Source organism: Lithobates pipiens, unplaced genomic scaffold (genome assembly GCF_037356315.1).
Source record: "Lithobates pipiens isolate NorthernLeopardFrog02 unplaced genomic scaffold, aLitPip1_a1.2 Scaffold_13, whole genome shotgun sequence".
In the NCBI taxonomy this organism is placed as follows: Eukaryota; Metazoa; Chordata; class Amphibia; order Anura; family Ranidae; genus Lithobates; species Lithobates pipiens.
This window is the reverse complement of record NW_027507718.1, coordinates 187751644-187772790: the sequence shown is the minus strand read 5'-3', so window position 1 is coordinate 187772790 and position 21147 is coordinate 187751644. Positions and strand designations below refer to the sequence as shown.

General features: G+C 47.1%; 1 protein-coding gene across 5 annotated transcripts in view; it reads left to right on the top strand.

Moving 5' to 3' along the window:
- The window catches only part of LOC143974510 (phospholipid-transporting ATPase IK-like), a 293505-nt gene that overhangs the window by 36171 nt on the left and 236187 nt on the right, over positions 1-21147 (top strand). For 2 of the 5 annotated variants that reach the window (XM_077475985.1, XM_077475983.1), the window contains exon 1: positions 9780-9943. The exons of 2 other annotated variants lie outside the window; for them this stretch is intronic. The gene's annotated coding sequence lies outside the window, so the exon portion shown is untranslated. Of the gene's footprint in view, positions 1-9779; positions 9944-21147 lie in introns of those variants that run through there. One more of the 5 variants, XM_077475986.1, reaches the window with a different exon arrangement.

Here is a 21147-nt window from a genome sequence, read left to right as displayed (position 1 = left end):
AAGGAATACATTAGAAACATAGTACAGATAATATTCAGTATGAATAACTCCTCAACATAATTTCTGACAATATAAAAAGTCAATTATATTTTGCAAATAATTGTAATAGATTAAATCTTTAGCTAATTCCCGAACTATCGGGAATATTTAACAGTTCTTAACTAAACAAAAACTTAAACAGCCAAGCACTTGCACATATAGTACAGCACATTAGAAACTTGAAGACAAAAGCCTCATTACTCATGTACCAGATAGAAGTATCTGGTATTTGAGTAATGTCATGAGTCTTAACATTATGTCATAAGTCCAACTCACAGATCTGGGAATACACAGGTATCTGAACGTTCGGTCCACTGGCCCCAGATTTTCTCAAATTTACTAGAACATCCCCTAGCTTTATAGATGACTTTATAAGTTGGTAATACCCGATTAATCAAGGTCTTCCACTGATTGAGGGATTTTGGTGTGGAATGTATCCATTGTAACACTACGGTTTTTCTGGCATAAAACAATAAGAAGCGCAGGATTTTTTTTTGATATGAGCGTAAATCTATATCCTCGAGCACCGCTAATATACACTACTTCGGACTGCACACATTGGGTAAATTAAAATTAGTAGCTATAAAGTGGGTTACTTGTGACCAAAATGGTCGTATTGTTTCGCAGTTCCAGAGCATGTGAAGTAAATCGTCTGAGCCCTTGTGACATTTGTGACATGTTGGATTGTCTCTTTTATGCATGAAAGATACGTAGTTGTATCATCCTATCCCTAGTGGAAATTGTGGTGACAAAATACGTATTAGGAAGCTTTTTCCAGTTTTCATCAGAAAGATCTGGGATGTCCACTATCCATTGGCTTTTCAAAGTTAGTAATCGGGTGGATTTATGCTTCCCTAAGACCCTATAATAGGAGGAGATTAGACCTGTGTGTTCTGGCTGTAGTAGTACCTTTTCCAAGGAAGAGTTTTGAAAGCGAATCCCCCTAACTCCCAATTGTGTCATGGCCACATGTTTTAATTGGAGATATTTAAAGATCCATGTATTAGGAACCCTAAATTCCTACTGTAATACTGGAAAAGTCTTAAATTGGCCTTGATCATATCCTTTATGTATATTTTTTAACCCCTTTGATGCCCAAAGACAGGCATCAGGGAGACCATGAAATGAGGAAATATAGGATTAAACCATATGGGGTGATTGAGGGGGAGATGGGGGGTCTGGATCATCAGGAACCAAAGATAGGCAGTGTCCATATATTTTAAGAGAGACTTTTAACATCCATGTACCCTCTACAAACTGAACAGTTTTCTGGTAGATTAAATAAGTCAGAGCTTCGTAGGATGAAAGTAATGTCGCCTCAGTATCAGCATTATTCAATTGTGGAAAAGTCACCAGTGTATATAGACCAGTTGTGATGCATAGCATAGTCTTATATTATATATATATATATATATATATATATATATATATATATATATACTTACATATATAGACTTACATTTGGTAGAGCTAATCCGCCCTGAGGCATAGGCAATTGCAACATCGCAAGGGCTTTTCTGGGATTCTTTGGAAACTACAAAAATGTAATCAAAAGAATCAATTTCCTGAAAATGTTTCTTAGGTATGTGCCCTGAACTATTTGCTTAAATATATAGGATTTTGGGCAAAAACACCATTTTAAATATATTAACTCAACCCATTAATGTCATTGATAAGTTAGCCCAACTGACTATTTTACTTTTAAAGGATGCTATACAGGATAAGAGGTTGTTAGTAATATAGGTAGAGATTGGCAATTGCACTGTAACTCCCAGATATTTAAATAACTAAGTAACTTGTAGTGGGCAGTCCGAGGAGAGATCAAATGGGAGGGTGGGATCCACAGAGAACACACTAGACATAGTCCAATTTACCTTGAATCCGGAAAAATTCCCAAAGCTAGTTGAAGCACCACAGGGATTGTAACATGGGGGTTGGAAAGGTAAAGCAACATATCGTCTGCATACAATGATACTCGCTCTTCTAGTGAACCAATCCACATTCCCGACAAATCTAGAGAAGATTGGAGAAGTAGGGCCAGGGGTTCTAAAGCAAGTGCAAATAATAATGGGGAAAGTGGGCAACCTTGTCTGGTGCCCCAATGGATAGTGTAGGGCTTAGAAACTATACCATTAATCCTTTTTTTTTAATTCTTTTTTTTTTTTCCACTTCAGCGAAATTTCCCGAGAGACTTATTTCAACTTTCCCAGTTCAAATTTTGGTCTCTTCTCAGTTTCACATCATCGTGGATAATTTTAAAACTTTAATATTTATTATTTATCGGGTACTTTCGGTTTTCATACAAAACAAGAGGGCTTTACCCCCTAATTTATCCCCTAGCCCTACCTTCCCTTACCCCTCCCCCCCCCCCCCCCCCTGTTCCTTGTGCTCTCCTCTAGATTACATCCCTCAACCACTTTCTTTTCTATATACTTTTCGGTAGACTTAAATTTTACCCAGCTTTCCCATTTTTCATTGTAGGTCCAAGATTGTCCTTTATCTCTTCTCTCCAAATTTGCCATTTTTTTTGTGGTACTCTATTTTGTCAAAACAGTATCTCAGATCTGGTTTTTCGGGGTTTAGCCAGTTCTTCGGAATCAGTCCTTTTGCCGTTTTAAGGAATATCGGCATGATTGTTTTCCCTATCTGCTTCTCTGATTTTTTAAAATCTTGGAACAAACATGTCTGTAAATTATATTCTATGTTTTCCTTTGTTATTTCATTTATAGTGCTCACTATCTCTTGCCAGTACTCCTTTATTTTTGGGCACTCCCACCATATATGCAACATTGTTGCCTTTTGATTACATTTCCTCCAACACAATGGAGAGCTCTCTGGCTGATATCGGTTTATTCTTGCCGGTGTCCAGTACCATCTGGCTAGTAGTTTATAATTCATCTCGATGGTGTTCATATCTCGAGCACCGTCGTGGACTGCTCTAATCATCCTCTTTGCTTGTTCATCATTGATTTTTAAGTCCAATCCTTTTCCTATTGGTCTATGTAGGCCAGTCTTCCTTGTCCTTCTAACTCTGTGAGTATTTCATATATTTTGGATATTCCTTTCCTTAACGAGTATGGAGTATAACAGAGCTTCTCCAGGGGCCTCTTTTCTCCTTCTCCTCTTATTGGCTGTGGAAGTGATCTTACAAAGTGTGCTAATTGAAATTGATTCCAATAATTTATTTTCCATCCGGTATCCTTTTCTATTTCCTGTCGTTTTTAAATTTTTCCCTTCACCACCACATCTTTCAATTTTTAATCCTAATGCGAGCTAGGGTTTGGTCATACAGTATGCAGATCCAAGTAAGCAGATTAGTTCCAAATCCAAATTTCTCCAAAATATAGAAGCGATAAGGCCATTCCATGGATTAAAAAGCTTTATGTGCATCAAGAGTTACAACAGCTCTGGGCAAAGATAAAGTATTAGGAGACTGAAGGTTAGTAAATAATCTGCGTATATTTATATACGTAGATCTCCCAGGAATAAATCCAGTTTGATCTGGGTCTATTAGTGTTGTAATTTCCAAAATTTATGTGGTAGCCTAGGATTTTGGAAATAATCTTGAGTTCTGCGTTGATCAAGGAAATTGGTCGATAGGATTCACAGTAAGGCTAGGTTCACACTATTGCGATGCGGGAACGCCGCGAATCCGCGGCGTTTTCCCGCATCGCTCACCTCCCGCCGGCAGTTCACACTGCCCTATGCGGACGGCTGGGGGTGTCAATGTTATGTTAATGACACCCCCAGATCCGTCGGCATATCGCAGTGCGATCTGCCGACTCGCACAGGAATCGGATCGCATGGTGTGAACCCCCATGCGATCCGATTCCGTTGCGGACCCAAAAAAGGGTCCTGTGCGAGTTTGCTGCGGGACAGCTGCGAGTTCAGCCATACTATCTGTATGGCTGAACTCGCAGTGCTACGGAGATCGGATGTGATTTGCTGTGCGAATCACATCCGGTTCTCCCCCCGCAGCGGTGTGAACCCAGCCTAAAGGGGGTCTTTATTAGGTTTAGGAATCAATACAATTAAGGCTTTGCACATAGATTGAAGGAGACTTTTCTGTTTAACCACTTAAGGACTGGAAGGATTTGCCCCCTTAATGACCGGCCGTTTTTTTGCGATATGACACTGCGCCGCTTTTACTGACAATTGTGCAGCTGTGAAACATTGTACCCAAACAAAATTGATATCCTTTTTTTCCCCACAAATAGAGCTCTCTTTAGGTATTTGATCACCTCTGCGGTTTTTATTTTTTGCGCTATAAACAAAAAAAGCGCCAATTTTGAAAGAAAAATGTTTTTTACTTTTTGCTATAATAAATATCCCCAAAAATGTTTTTAAAAAACAAATGTCTTCATCAGTTTATGCCAATATATATTCTTTTACATATTTTTCAGAATATTGATTGGTTTGTGCAAAAGTTATAGCATCTACAAAACAGGGGATAGAATTATGGCATTTTTATGCCATTTTTTTTTATTTTTTTACTAGTAATGTCGGTGATCTGCGATTTTTTTTGGGACTGTGACATTGCGGAGGACAGATCGGAGACTTTTGACACATTTTCTGGACCACTGACATTTTTACAGCGATCGGTGCTATAAAAAAATGCACTGATTACTGTGTGACTGTTACTGGCAGGGAAGGGGTTAACACTAGGGGCGCTCAAGGGGTGTTCCCTCGTGTGTGTTTCTAATTGTATGGGGATGGGACTTACTAGGGGAGGAGACATATCGCTGTTCATACTTAGTAGAAAGAGGCAATTTGTCTCTCCTCTCCTGACATAATGGGGATTTGTGTGTTTACACAAATCCCCATTCTGGCTCTTGTGCCAGCGATCGTGGCTGGCCGGCAGCGATCGCCTGCGTCTGCTATGGCTCTTAAAGGAGCCAACGTATGGTTTCGGCCTTTCACGGGAACGAACCACTTTGCGAACCTATATGTGCGTGAGCCAGTCGGAAAGTGGTTAAAGGTAGTGGAGTAAAGTATATGTAATCTTTGGACCAAGACATCTTGATGCTTCAGATACCATTCAATGGGAAACCCATTCAGTTCTGGAGTTTTGTGTTTAGCAAATGCAGTAGATATCTAGTTGAAGAATAGAAGAATGCAAATCCCTTCCACAATGAAAAGTGCTCTATAAATGGAAGAGGTGGACCTTTCATTCATTCACCTGTTCTCTATTCATAGATTGCTTTTCATTGCAGGAAACTATAGTACAGCTTCCATGAATGGAGCAGTTGGAGGAAAGGGCGGCATAGTCGGAACATTTGGCAAGTGCCTTTGACAGGTCCAGCAGCTTGTATTAACTCTGCAGCACCATCTCTGGGAGGCAAAAGACTGGAGATGAACAAAAAAAAAAACATAGCAGCCAATAGCACAAGGGACACTTTTCATTCATTGTAAGTACCATCCCTTGTGCTGATTTAAAAAAATATATATTTCAGTAAACGTCAGCTTTAAAAGGTTGTGACATTGTTACCATTCCATTCACTAGCAAAGCCCTGTGAGAGAAGGGATTCAGATTAGTTTGTCCAGCTAGGCATGGGCGTCCGCAGCAAGGGGCAAGGGGGGTCAAGTGCCCCCCCCCCTGGAATCCCCAAGGTGTTGCCATGCTGCATTTTTTTTTTACTGAGTCCTCTGGTGGCTGCATCCTCCGCTCTCTCCTGCGGATCACAACGCTGGCTGGCTCTGTGTTCGGCGGCCGCTCTGTAACACAGTCCTGCTCCCCCCAGACCGGCTCGTGTGATAGTAGATAGAATCAACGTACCGCCTATCACACGAGCCGGTCTGGGGGGGGGGCGGGACTGTGTTACAGAGCGGCCACCGAACACAGAGTCAGCCAGTGCTGTGATCCAGAGGAGGAGATGCTGCAGGTACAGCCCACCCTGTGTGCCACAGTGCCTGGATAGGTGGATCGACGGGGGGGGGGGGGGGGGTGGGCGGGGCTGCAGTGCTCTCTTCCACCACCACACTCTCCTGCCCCCCCCAGTGCTCTCCTCCACCACCATACTCTCCTGCCCCCCCTAGTGCTCTCCTCCACCACCACCACACTCTCCTGCCCCCCCCCCCATGCTCTCCTCCACCACCACACTCTCCTGCCCCCCCCCAGTGCTCTCCTCCACCACCACACTCTCCTGCCCCCCCCAGTGCTCTCCTCCACCACCACACTCTCCTGCCCCCCCCCCCATGCTCTCCTCCACCACCACACTCTCCTGCCCCCCCCCCAGTGCTCTCCTCCACCACCACACTCTCCTGCCCCCCCCCAGTGCTCTCCTCCACCACCACACTCTCCTGCCCCCCCCAGTGCTCTCCTCCACCACCACACTCTCCTATCCCCCCAGTGCTCTCCTCCACCCCCACCACACTCTCCTGCCCCCCCAGTGCTCTCCTCCACCACCACCACCACACTCTCCTGCCCCCCCAGTGCTCTCCTCCACCACCACCACCACACTCTCCTGCCCCCCCGTGCTCTCCTCCACCACCACCACACTTTCCTGCCCCCCCAGTGCTCTCCTCCACCACCACACTCTCCTGCCCCCCCAGTGCTCTCCTCCACCGCCACACTCTCCTGCCCCCCCCAGTGCTCTCCTCCACCACCACACTCTCCTGCCCCCTCAGTGCTCTCCTCCACCACCACACTCTCCTGCCACCACCCCCTTAGTGCTCTCCACCACCACCACACTCTCCTGCCCCCCCAGTGCTCTCCTCCACCACCACACTCTCCTGCCCCCCTGTGCTCTCCTCAACCACCACACTCTCCTGCCACCCCCCCAGTGCTCTCCTCAACCACCACCACACTCTCCTGCCACCCCCCCAGTGCTCTCCTCCACCACCACCACCACCACACTCTCCTGCCCCCCCCAGTGCTCTCATCCACCACCGCACTCCCCTGCCCCCCCCAGTGCTCTCATCCACCACCACACTCTCCTGCCCCCCCAGGGCTCTCCTCCACCACCACACTCTCCTGCCCCCCCCCCACAGTGCTCTCCTGCCCCACCACACTCTCCTGCCCCCCCCAGTGCTCTCCTCCACCACCACACTCTCCTGCCACCCCCCCCAGTGCTCTCCTCAACCACCACCACACTCTCTTGCCACCCCCCCAGTGCTCTCCTCCACCACCACCACACTCTCCTGCCACCCCCCCAGTGCTCTCCTCCACCACCACCACACTCTCCTGCCCCCCCAGTGCTCTCATCCACCACCGCACTCCCCTGTCCCCCCCAGTGCTCTCATCCACCACCACACTCTCCTGCCCCCCCAGGGCTCTCCTCCACCACCACACTCTCCTGCCCCCCCCAGTGCTCTCCTGCCCCAATACACTCTCCTGCCCCCCCCCCCCCCCAGTGCTCTCCTCCACCACCACACTCTCCTGCCCCCCCGCCCCAGTGCTCTCCTCCACCACCACACTCTCCTGCCCCCCCCCCAGTGCTCTCCTGCCCCACCACACTCTCCTGCCCCCCCAGTGCTCTCTTGCCCCACCCACTCTCCTCCCCTGTTCTTGCTGCCCTCCCTGCTCTCCAGCTGTCCCCATCCTTCTCTAGCCACCATCCCAGTGCTCTCCCCCCCCTGTTCCCCCCAGTGCTCTCCAGTCCGCCCAGTGCTCCCCCCTGTTCTCCCCCCCCCACAGTGCTCTCCACTCCCCCCGTTCTCCTCCCCAGTGCTCCCCCCCTGTTCTTCCCCCCCCAGTGCTCTCCACTCCCTCCAGTGCTCCCCCCTGTTCTCCCCCCCCCCAGTGCTCTCCCCCTGTTCTTTCTCCCCCCCAGTGCTCTTCAGCTCTCCCCATCACTCTCCAGCCCCCCCCCCCTCAGTGCTCTCCAGCCCCCCATTCGTCCCACCCCTGTTCTTTCTGCCCCCCTGGTGCTCTCCAGCCCCCCCAGTGCTCTCTACCCTCCGTGCTCTCCACCCCTGTTCTTTTTGGCTCCCCCCAGCACTCTCCACTCCCCACCCCTGTACTTTCCACTCCCCCTGCATTTTTCCCCCACCCATGTGCTCTGCACCCCCCATAGTGCTCTCCAGTCCCCTGTGCTTTCCACCCCTGTTCTTTTTGGCCCCCACCGGTGCTCTCAAGCTCCCCCCCATTGCTCTCCACTCCCCCCCTGTTCTTTGTACCCCCCCAGTACTCTCCAGCCCCTGTGCTCTCCACCCCTGTTTTTCTGCCCCCCCCCCAGTGCTCTTCACCACCCCACACTCTTAGCCCCCCAGTGCTCTCAGCCTACCATGCTCTCTACCCCTGTTCTTATTGCCCCCCTGGTGCTTTCAAGTTCCCCCCCAGCGCTGTCCGCTCCCCACCCCTGTGATCTCCACTCCCCCAGCTCTTTGCCCCCACCCATGTGTTCTCCAACCCCGCCAGTACTCTTTGCTCCCCCTTCTCTCCAACTCCCACCCAGTGCTCTCCACTTCCCCAGGACCAGAGGGCAGGCTGACTGGGGTCGGAAAATTAGGAAGGCTGAAGGTGCAGGTGGCCAGGGACCACTCCATCTCACAGCAGACAGATCCTCTGGAAAGAGCACCGTCCCCATCCTAACGAGAACAGACCCTGCCTGCTGCTGGCCATCATGGATATCCTGCTGGCATGGAAGGTACCGTACCAAGCATCAACACACCTTCCCACAGACAGGGACTGCAGACTGGGACATGGGGCACAGGAGGGGATGCAATGATGGGCACAGTGAGACTGCATTCACGGCACAGTAAAGCTGCATTTGATGGGCACAGTGAGGCTGCATTTGATGGGCACAGTGAGGCTGCATTTGATGGGCACAGGTGAGGCTGCATTTGATGGGCACAGGTGAGGCTGCATTTGATGGGCACTGGTGAGGCTGCATTGAGCTCTTGCATCAAGTCTGCAGTGCACCCGAGAGGAGGTCAGTGAAAGCACCACCAGGCCAGTCGGGGGGGTCACTGATATAAGGGGGTGTGAATACGATAATGTAAGGGGCACTGATATAAAGGGTTTCCTCCTTATATTAGTAACCCACCCCCCTTACCTTAGAGTATTCTTTCTGCAGAAGGTGTTCCCCCCACATTCTGAGTTTCTGGGGTCCCCCTTGATGATTGATCACTTACCACTATTCACTGGAATTTGAATTATATATATATATATATATATATATATATATATATATATATATAGCAAGCCATATGTGAATTCATATCTATATCTAATACTCTCTTCATCAAATGTGCTTTAAAATGTATGGTTTTCCCTTTCATGAACAAGAAAATAATGACGTTATGCTGTTGGGCTGGTATAATAATGCTGTGAGGCTGGTATGAAATTTTTTTCAGGGCTGGTTTTTGAAAGCATGGGCATCCGCAAGGTTACTCAGGTGGCTGCGTACCATGCCCATATAGCCTAGAGAATGTACATCTTTTTATATTGCAATACATCTGTTGTTGCCATATTTTTATCTTGATGAAAACAGCCTATACAGTGACAGTATGAGATCAAAATATGGCCACAACAGATGTATTGCAATGTAAAAAGATGTACATTCTCTAGGCTATATGGGCATTGAACAGAGCCGCCAGAGTAACTTCCAATACAAAGTGAAGATGAATTATCTGTTATATAACACATATGTATTACCAGTGGAAAGATTTTCATGAGATTGTCGAAAAGGGGCGGAGCATGAGTGGCCTTAAAATGATGCCCCCCCTTGGAAAAAGTTCTGCGGACGCCCATGCAGCTAGGCGGCACTTAAACAAATAACAAGCAACACTGGTTCTTCAGTTTTGGCACAACAATTACATCACCCTGCATATAAAAGAGGCATTGCAATAGAAAGAAAAGCCATTTGTAATTGAGCACACAAGAGGCAAGATCTGCCAGAGATGTTTTTCTGAGTAGGCAAGCAAAGCAAGTGCAGATCTGCAACATCGCACGGTTGTACAGGTAAAGTCCTTCTGTTGTTATTATTGAGCCCAGCATGTCCAAATACCTGCTTCTTAAAATGGCTTGTTATAAATTATAATGTGATTGTTCCAAAAAAATGTGATCTGTACAATGTAAAGCTATACTGTAAAATCTTTTTTCTTGCCCCGCTTCCTGCTTTGTTCCTTGTAACTTCTTATTCCTGTTCCCCTATCTGGTCCACTGCCTCAATCTAATCCTTGTATCTACACTATCTTTTTTTACTAAGCCCACTGCTTATTAAGTCCGTTCTTTGTCCTTTTCTTTTTCTACTGGGAGGCTTGTGCGTTGTTCCCTTCCCAGATTCTGTCTCCCTTACTTTCCAGGGTTAGGAGAGGGTATGTTGTTCTTTAAGCCCCATGCAAATATTAATATTGGTAGGTATATCAATCCCTAAAGCGGACCTTTCCCCCATTTCACTAAAAATCACAGCAGCCTACATTTCAGCAAAAATATGTTTAACAATTGAATGTAAGATGATTTCATATCAGCATTAAAGATAAGCACAGGTGTGTTCAGATACTAGACAGAAATCTGTCACTGCCGACTGCTAAACATAAGCAACAGAAGCAGTCCCCGGCCCGCAGCCACACATATAAATGCCCTGAGAATGCCTTGGCTGCTTATGACTGGCGGCCTACAGTGACAGCTACCTGGCAGGATAGCTCAGGTGGGTTCGAACTAGTATCCAAACACACTTGAGCTCACCCCTAATGCTGATATGAAAGCATCTTGCAATCAATTAAACAAACATATTTTGCCTTTACTTACAATTACTGTTTTTCCACTTTCTGGTTAAATGAGGCACTGGTGATGTAACCCTGGCCTCATAGATGCATCTTGCGAAATTCCTGCCACATGTTCCAGAAGCTAGAACCAGCATTCTAGCCAGAGTTTTCGGGAATCAAAGCGAGATGGATTCATCTGCCCTCAGTAAAAATGGCCACTTTGAAAAGAATTGAGAGCTATGCAAAGAATAAAAATCCTGCAGTTGTTTATAAGTAATTTCTTGTACTAAACATTTCTAAAGCCTGGTACACACAGGTATTTTTTTTTCCATCAAGCCAGTAGGCTGAACAAAAAATAAATGAGAAACTTGTAAGGAGCTCACTGTACTAACTATGCGTTGTTAGTACAGCGATATCCCCGCTGAGCTATTGTGTTCTGTCCCCCCCACCAGAACACACCATTTGCTGCGAGTGCTGATCATATGTTGGGCGGCTGCTGGTTAGACTAGCTTCTGTTGGACAGGCTGCTGTACACACTGGCCGAATATTGAGTCCATGTGTACCAGCCTTAAGGCTTCCTGCACATGGGTGCATTTGCCCTTGCAGCATAAACACGCTGTGTACTTCTGGTGCTTGGGATGTCCTGGAGATGCATACAGCCAACCACAGGCACAAATGGATGAAAGAGGCTGTACACAGCTATGTGCAGATATTAGCACAAAGTAGTGCACGTGCAACAATGCAATAGCCTGAATGCAGGTAGTATGCAGTGTATACAGGACCAGTACAATACAAACCACTTCCACTGTAACACTACATTCGCACAGGTGATGAGGTGCAGATAGTTTGCTGTGTTCAGAGGCAGCCAAATGCTGCGGCCAGTCTGTGTGAAGCCAAAATTCCAAAGAAGTATGAACCCTCAATGCACACTGACTGCATCCAAGTTCTTGGGCCTTAAAGGGGTTGCAAAGGCAAAATGTTTTTATCTTAATGCATTATATGCATTAAGATAAAAAAAAAGTTTCTGTGTGTAGCAGCCCTCCCAGCAACCCCCTAATTACTTACCTGAGCTCCATCTCTCCAGCGATGTCCACGAGTGTCTAAGCCTTCCGGGAAACTCCTCCTGATTGTCCAAGACACAGCAGCGGTGACATTGGCTCCCATATCTGTCAATCAAAAATCAGTTAGCCAATTAGGGGAAAGAGGGGGTGGGGCCTGGTAGGGCTCCGTGTCTGAATGGATACACGAAGCTCTGACTCGGCTCGGGTGCCACCATCCATAGAAAGCTGCTGGCTAAGGGGGCACTCGATAGGAGGGAGAGGCCAAGAGCAGCAAAGAGGGACCCGAGAAGAGGAGGATCTGGGCTGCTCTGTGCAAAACCAACTGCACAGAGGAGGTAAGTATAACATTTTTGTCATTTAGAAAAAAATAAACAAAACTTTACAATAGCTTTAGGCTGTCAGAGTCAAACCAACATTTGTTTTTTACAGCAGTGATCAAAAAAATTTAAAGTGGTTGTATACTCGATTTTTAAACTTTTACCTACAGGAAAGCCTATAATAAGGCTTACCTGTAGGTAAAAAAAATATCTCCTCAGTATGCGCCGCTGACTGCAGCGGCACATGCGCACAAGGGGATTCTCGGCCTGAAAATCCGGCAGTGGCCGGCGGCCGGAATGAAATCTCACGAGCGCATGCGCGGGAGTGACGATATCGCGGCTCCGGCCACTCACAGCGCCGGAGCCGCGATACCCGGAAGAAACGCCGAGGGAGCATGTCAGCTCCCTCTGCGTGGATCGGGCCAGATGTCGGGGCCTCGTTCTAAGGTAAGTATTTCATAATGAGCTAGTATGCGCTGCATACTAGCTCATTATGCCTTTTGCTTTGCAGGTTTAAAAAAAAAAAAAAATGTGCGGGTTTACTACCGCTTTAAGGTGGGGATGGAAATTTTTTCCCGAACCAACAAAGTTTTAACAGTGGTTTTCGTTTAAGAAATAATTGAATGATAAAAGAAAACAAGATTTTTAACTGCTTTCGAGCAACATTCATCAATGTTTCATCACCACAGGAACCATTTAAAGCCCGTTTCCCACTTTAAAATTTACAGAAATTACCAACTGAGCCCAATTGAACTACTAGTTTAACTCAACTAAATACTTCCCAGGTGCATCAAAACAAAAGCATGCGTGCTTGCTGCAGAGCAGGGCCTTTGCTCACTGTGCTGAAGCAGTGGTCTATCTTCAGAGGTTCAACAGATCCTTTACAGACCTATAGCTCGGCCAGCCGCAATGCTCATGCTCCCTGCTGATTGGAAAACTTTTGCTCTGATGCTGTGTACACATGAGTGTTTTTCCATCGGAATAAACTCTGGAGGTTTCTCCAACAGAATTCCGATGGAATTCCGCTCAAGCTGTCTTGCATGCACGCGGTCACACCAAAGTCTGACCGTCAAGAACGCGGTGACATACAACACGTACGACGGGACTAGAAAAAGGAAGTTCAATAGCCAGTAGCCAATAGCTTCCATCTCGTACTTGCTTCAGAGCATGCATCGTTTTTGGTACGTTGGAACAGCATACAGACGAATGTTTTTCCTGATAGGAATTTGTTCTGTTTAAAAAATTTAGAACATGTTCTCTTCCTAGGTCCATCAGAGTTTTTGATGTAAAAATTCCAATGGGGCATACACACGATCGGAATATACGGTGAAAAGCTCCCGTCTGACTTTTTCTGTCAGAAATTCCGCTCGTGTGTGCACGGCATGACTCTCAACAGACGGCATCTTGGACCAGGGACGTGCAGTGAGGTCAGTGGCTGGTGAGGCGCTGGCTAGTATCAGAGCCACATACACACAGGTTACATACACCACAATAATTCTAGCACTAGACCTCCTCTGTAACTCTAAAGCCTCGTACACACGATCGGATTTTCCGCCAACAAAACCGTGAACTTTTGTCTGAAGGGCGTTGGCCAAACTTGTCTTGCATACAAATGGCAATGAATTGTCGGCCAACAAATACAACATAGTGACATACTACGTGGTTTTTCCAGCGCTTTAGCGCCACCCTTTGGGCTCCTTCTGCTAATTTTGTGTTAGTAGAAGTTTGACAAGTGTTGATTCTCGCTTTTCATTTTGCACTTTTCATTTTGCTCTTCGTCAACCAGACATGTTGCGTAATCGGAGGCGATAACATGTTATTTATTATTGGCCTTGGAGTTATTGCTTTGACCCAAGTCCAGTCCAGGAACAGGAGGAGTTCATGGACCAAAAATTGGTTGCTTTATTTAGTCGTGACCAATTATGTCATATGCCTTTGCTGCGGGAGCTTCAGGAGAAAAATCCAGATGTTTTTCGGAATTATCTCTGGATGACGGACCCCTGCTTTCACCAAATTTCTGGTATTGTTGACCCCCTACATTAAGAAGCAGGACCCATGCATGAGGCTTTTATTTTATTTTTGTTTGAATAATAATGATTTGATATATTTTTTATATTTTTGGATGCATAGAATGCACTTTTTGGTTAGGTTCTATTGGCAGATAGCATGTCTAATTTTATGTGTTTTCTTTTTTTAATGCACAATAAAAAAATTGTGTAGAATAATACTTGGCTATGTGTTTTACTTCAAATGACAGTTTGGGAGTAGACAGTTGCATTTAAAAAAAATACAATGTAAAAATGACAAGGGAAACCAACATAGTTGTATCTTTGATCTTAAAACTACGGGATTATGGTGTTTTGGTAACTTGCCCACATAAAAAGAAAAAGCATAATATTATTATTCTTGATATCACTAGAAAAAAAGCCTTTGAAAAATTTGTTTGCAATAATTCCATCAGTATCAAAAGCAAAGCAGCTTCATTAGTATCCCATTAAAGAAGAACAGAATGTGCGCTGCATTTCAAGATTTTATAATTTGCCACGTCACAAATGTTACTTCTCCATTACGAATGCTAGTTTATAGCTCGTCTTTTCTTCCAAGTATGCATGTTTGTACTTTGGACTTTTGTCCGATGGACTTGTGTACACACAATCGAAAAATCTGACAACAGACGTTTTTCCATGGAAAATTGTAAAACCTGCTATCCAACATTTGTCCGCGGAAAATCCGACAATTGTCCAATGGAGCGTACAAACGGTTGGATTTTCCGCCAACAGCCTGTCATCACATGCTTCCGCCGCAGGGCCCCCCCTTCCCCAAAGCACCCCCCTATGTTGAGGGCACGCGGCCTGGTACGGCTCAGAAGGGGGGGGGGGCGCTCGCTCATCCCCACCCCCTTTCCTGACCGGCCGGGTTGCGTGCTCGGATAAGGGTCTTATATGGACCTGGGGCCGCCCCACGCCATTTTTTCGGCGTAGGGCTTCCCCCTTTAAGTCCATACCAGGTGACAGGGCCAGCGACGTGTCAATCTCACTGCCAAAGGCGGCGACATTGACTTCCTTTGCTAGTCCCGGCTACCTGGAGCCGCAAGTCCGTTCATTTCAAAAGTGCAGCGGACTCCCGCCATAGTCCGGCGGACCTAGTCCGCCAGAAAAGTCCGGTTGTGAGTGGGCAGGTCCGCTCGTTCAGAAAGTCCGGCATTACTCCCTTTTCTCATCTAGTGGGGGAGCTTGGGCTAGTAGACATATGGAGATTGAGGGACCCCAATGCAAAGATGTTTTCCTGTTATTCAGCTATGTATGACAGCTTGTCTAGAATTGATCTGGGCCTGGAAAACAAATATATCCTCTCCTTCCTGACGGGCTCGAACTACAAACCCAGACACATCTCAGGTCACTCTCCGTTTTGGGTGGAGCTAGATTTCCCCACAACCCCAAAACAATTTAGTTAACCATACCAACTAGTGCCAAATCAATTATCGATTGCTGGAGGGATGAGGAGTATAAGGCAGGATATTAAGTTGTTCGAGGAGGGTAGGCACGTGAAAATACATATGTGCTCTCTAAAAGGTATCGTAATAGATATAAATGTTTATTCTTCGTTTGATCATAGAGGTTCTAGTTTTATACAGAATGTCTGTATATAGAGGTACAGTAAAATTCATACTAATGGACACGGCTGTTTCCTACATATTATATCTATAAACAATAATAATTTAAACCATTGTTAATAGACTTTCTGCAGGTATTGTGTGTTGACAACAAAATTATTTGTACATTGTTATGCACAGTATTTCTATGCTACTGGTTGTCAGATTACTATGTTTTTGAACAATAAATAGAAGAAGGTACTGTACCAGTTCATACATTAATTGGTGCGCCGAAAAAGTCATTAATCAAACAAGCAAACAGGCTCACATTGAAGTACAAGTAGCGATAATAAATACCCTCATATGTAAACTGCAACTGTCGCTAGGGTAATTGCGGTTTTCTCATTGATACTAGCGCACGCCAATACAATTGGTTAATTTCATCTCATTGGATGTGTCTTGTTAGGCAATTAGTAAGTGTTCTCAGTTAATTAGCCCTTTTAATGGTAATCTCATTTCTATCACATCTAATATATCTTTGAAATGTGTTTTTTTCTTTTTTACCCAAATCTTTCAAAACATTACAAAGAACAGAGAAGTGCTTCTAAACCCAATAAATTAATATTTTCAGATCTTGATCTTTAAAGGTGACCATACACTGCAACCAGTTAGACCTTAAATAAATTTGATTTAGTGCAAGAGCCTGTTTGATTTCCTATAATTTGAATTACTTGTTCAAGTGCGTCTTCCTATTACCTATTTTGCCTATTATATATTGAGTTGTACAGAGATTGGCCAATCAGATTGCATAGTGCATGACCATCTTAAGTGCCAAATTTGGAATGTAGATGTGCCATGACCCACTTGTATTTTCCAAATGATATTTCTTGGGCATTATACAAGGCACATGAAAAAACACAATTTTCGAGACATACTAGAGTGATCAGGAATCTTCAGACTACGGCTCTCCAGCTGTTGCGGAACTACACATCCCATGAGGCATTGTAAAACTCTGACATTCACAGACATGACTAGGCATGATGGGAATTGTAGTTCCTGAACAACTGGAGGGCCGTAGTTTGAAGACCCCTATTCTAGACCATTATTATGCCTCCAGAATTGTGATTGCGGCATCTACCCAACTTTTCTCTGCTGGTGGACACAAGAACCTATATCTATAGATGTATGTATGTATGTATGTATGTATGTATGTATGTATGTATATATATATATATATATTTATGGCTGGAGCCCTATGGCCGATACGTATCTGAACAAAACAAGCTTATCATGAGACACCTTCTATGAAATGGACCTGAAAGTGTGCCCTGGTCTAATGGACGGTATACCAAAATAAGGGGGCATACCCAGTAATTAGAATGAATATGATTGAAGAGAAATGTTTTTGATAAATGCCCTAAAAAGGGGATGGGAGGGAGGGTATTGCGCACCGGAAACCGACAACTACCACAGGCGAACGGGCTGGTTAAATACCCCCCGGGCTCCTCCCATAAATTCAGGCCACCATACTGGCCTTCTTACTTATGGCTGGAGCCCTATGGCCGATACGTATCTGAACAAAACAAGCTTATCATGAGACACCTTCTATGAAATGGACCTGAAAGTGTGCCCTGGTCTAATGGACGGTATACCAAAATAAGGGGGCAAAACAGTCAGGTAGGGATAAGAGAGTTTTATTGTTTCCTGGTTAATTTTTATTGAGCCAGTTGAGCGAATGCTCGAGACATCTCCACCTGTGGGTTAGGGATGTACCGAGTGAAGCAGGCCGACTTCCACCTGCCCAACCTTTTGATGACGTGGTCCGGGACCCCATGCCGGGATGCGGATGAAGCTGCTCCAATGCGGAAGGAGTGGCCGGAATACTCACTAGGATTGAGGAGCAGGTTGCGGAGGAGAATCCTGACATGCTTAATAAATTGTTGGTTAGTTAGTGGTTTCACCGGGAAGGGCAAAAGTGGGCTAGAGTCCGGGAGCTCGGGCAGCCGAGCGAGAAACTGTGTAAGCATCGTGACCGGGCACCAGGCATTGTTGGTTTTGTAGAGGTGGATATCTACGCCGGTGCCTGTCTGCTGGGTCTTGGTTACCGGGAGGTGGAGGATGAAATGGTCCTGGTGACGGAGCAGATGACGTCTGCGGAGGACTGGGCCTTGTAGGCTGTTGTGAGTGAACTCACCGGGCCGAAGGAAGCCATAGAAGGCTAGGTAAATGGCTGCCTGTATGACCAGACTGGGGAGAACACCAAAGGGGTAGCTGTTGAGTATGGTGGACATGTCCCTGAAGATGGCACTGGTGATGGGGAGCCGCTTGACTTTTACTGGCGGCTGTTGCTTTTGGATGCCGCGTAGTATGGCTCGGACAGCGTGGGACGAGAAAACAGAGGGTTTGGTAGGATCCTGGATTGAAAGGAAGTGCTGAACACCAGCTAAGTATAAGCGAATGGTGTTAAAAGACAAGGCCAGTTGGTTGTGGCAGTACGAGATGAAGGCTAGAATGTGTCTAGCATCTGTGGGGGTGCCTACTGAGGAGGCGACCAGAAATGCGTTGAAGGTTCTCCAGGCTACCTGGTAGGCTTTGAGAGTATTGTCCGATAACGAACGGTTGATGAGCTGCGTGGCTCCTAGTAAATGCGGCTCTAGTCCAGGGTCAACTGCGACCAATGCGGGATAGGCGCTGATGCGGCATCTGCACTGGGAACCTGTAGAAAGAAGGACCGGAAATTAAAGCGGGACAGGGCGTCAGCTGCCCGGTTATATTTCCCTGGGATAAACATGCAGATGACGTTAAATTGGTGCTGTAGTGACAGCTGCACCAGCCTGCGTAGGAAGGACATCACGGAGGGAGATTTAGACCTGCCTTTATTGACAATTTCGGCTGTGGCCTGATTGTCGGTGGTGAAGCCTACCGTTTGTCCGGACCAGGTAGGGCCCCAGAGCTGGGCGGCTGCAACCATGGGGTAGAGCTCGAAGAGTGAAGAGGATTGACTAAAGCCCGGGATGCTAAGTATTTGAGAAGGCCAGGGTCCGGCGAACCAATGGTGGCCAAAAATTGCTGCAAACCCTGTAGAGGCCGCGGCGTCTGCGACTACCTGTGGTGAGAGAGGTGAAATGCACGGGATGAAGAGGGAGATGCCATTCCAGTTGGACAGGAACTCGTCCCACATTGCCAGGTCTGCTAAGGCTGCGGTATCTAGGCAGAGGATATGATCCGGGTCTTGAGCCTGAGACAGGTAGACCAACAGTCGTGAGACAAAGGAACGGCCTTGTGGGATAATGCGCATGGCATAGTTGAGCATGCCCAACAGTGACTGCAGCTGTCTCCTAGTACATCCCCTGGTCCGAGTGAACTCGTGAAGTGCCGCCCTGATGCGGGTTAGTTTGTCAAGGGGCAGGCTGGCTTTCATGGAGCCGGCGTCTAAAATAACACCAAGGAAGGTGATTGAATGTGCGGGTCCGTCCACCTTATGTTCAGCGATGGGAACATTGAGGTTCCCGAAAACGGTCCTTAACTTGTCGAGATCTCTGGGAGGTGCGCCTGGCCGTTCTATCAACAAAAAGTCATCTAAGTAGTGGATAATTTGCTGACAGCCGACCTTGTGTAAGAGAATCCACTCGAGAGATTGGGCAAATATGTCGAACAGCCACGGGCTGCTTTTGGAGCCGAACGTCAATTTCGTAGCGAAGTAGTATTGATCCTTCCACTTAATCCCGTGCCAGCACCAGAGGGACGGGTGGATAGGCAACAGTTTAAAGGCGTCGGATATGTCCGCTTTAGCCAGCCACGCGCCTGTGCCTACTTTAAGGATGGCCTGGATTGCCATGTCCACTGAGGAATATTTTAAGGAGAATTCTTCAGAAGGGATCAATGAGTTTAAGCTAGGAATGTGAGAAGAACGAGGCGCAGACAGGTCATACACTAAACGACTTTTATTGGAAAACTTGCCCTTGACAAGCCCAATAGGGCTAACTCTCCACATATTGAAGGGGGGCTGAGTGAAGGGGCCTATAACGAAGCCTCGATCCACCTCGTTCTGCAGCAGTAGGTCGATGGCCTGTTCGTCAGAGGCTGCTGAGCGGAGGTTTCTGCACTCGTGGGTTTGGTGAGGTAGGGAGATGAGGCCGGTGTGGAAACCTGCGGTGAAGCCGCCTATGAGGAAGGTGGCTAGTGAAGGAGTGGGGTGCGTGTTGAGGTAGAAGCCCAGGCAAAGTATGTCTATACGGCTCAGTCATGAACCTTTGTGCGCTTTGACCTCGCACAAATTTCTGGGGTGCGCCCTGTGGCATATAACGCAGATATGCAGTAGACGGCACTGGCTGTAATTACAAGAACCGTAGTTAAAATTATTGCAGATGGCCGCACCCCCAATGGTTCGGACCGTGCGTCCAAACTTGTCCACCTGGTTTTTAGGTGCCGAGCCTGATGGGCCTGGGGCTGCGGCAGAGGTGGAGGGGAACTCTACCGGGCGAGTAGCCGGTATGTTGGCGCACCAGGGAGCGGTATGGGTGGAGGACTGGCAGATGGCACACAGGGGTGAACGAAGGCCGGCAAAATGCCGGCAGAATAGTTCCGTATCCATCAGGCTCCAGTCTGTGAGAGACTGGAACTGGGCCAGTTTGGCGGCTGCTTTCGCTGAGAAGGAACGATGGTAGTCGTAGAATGCAAAGCCACCATATTTGTACCCCAGGTCCACCACCGTGTGGAGATACAAATCTAGTTCAACCCTCCTGGCAGGAGAGGCTGAGCAAACGACATCTCTGAGCATGCCGAAGGCTAGGGTAAACTCGGGGATGGATAGCTTCCGGTTTAGCCTGGGGTCCTTAGCTTTGAGAACTACGGATACATCCCCCCCAGGTGTAAGCCTTGTTCTCTGCCAGGTCATGCACCGAAATGAGCAAGGAGGCAAGGTTAACATCCTTGCCGTCCAAGATGTCCTTCCTAATGCTGGCCGGCACAAGATGTGCTGGACAGACCACGGGACATGTGCCTTCGGTACCTGTTGGTAGAGGAGACGGGACTGCGTCCGGAACAGGGGTGGCTGTAGCTGGAGGTGTTTCTAAGAGGGTCACTCTGGTTTGAACATCCGTGACCGAGCTGGACAGAGACGACACCATGGTATGCAGTTGGCCTATGGCCGAAGAGATGGACTGCCGCGTAGCCTGAGGCGGGGTACTAGGCCCGGCGGTAGCTGGGGGGGTAGAGAGGAGCCTAAACAGCTCTGCCTTCCTAGCTGTGGCTGGGAAGGGAATGCCCCTGCGTCTGAGCTCCGCTGACAGCCTAGGGATAGTCCAGCCCCTGAAAGACTGAATGCTGTCGCCCACTGAAGGTGGGCGAGGTGACAGGGGGGCAGTAAGGTCTTCACTGCTGGTCTGGGACATGGTTCCTGATGGATCGAGCCCCGGGAGTGATGTCCTATCTCTTTTGGGGAAGATAGATGGACGACCGGAACCTATAGAGGATGACAAAGTCAAGA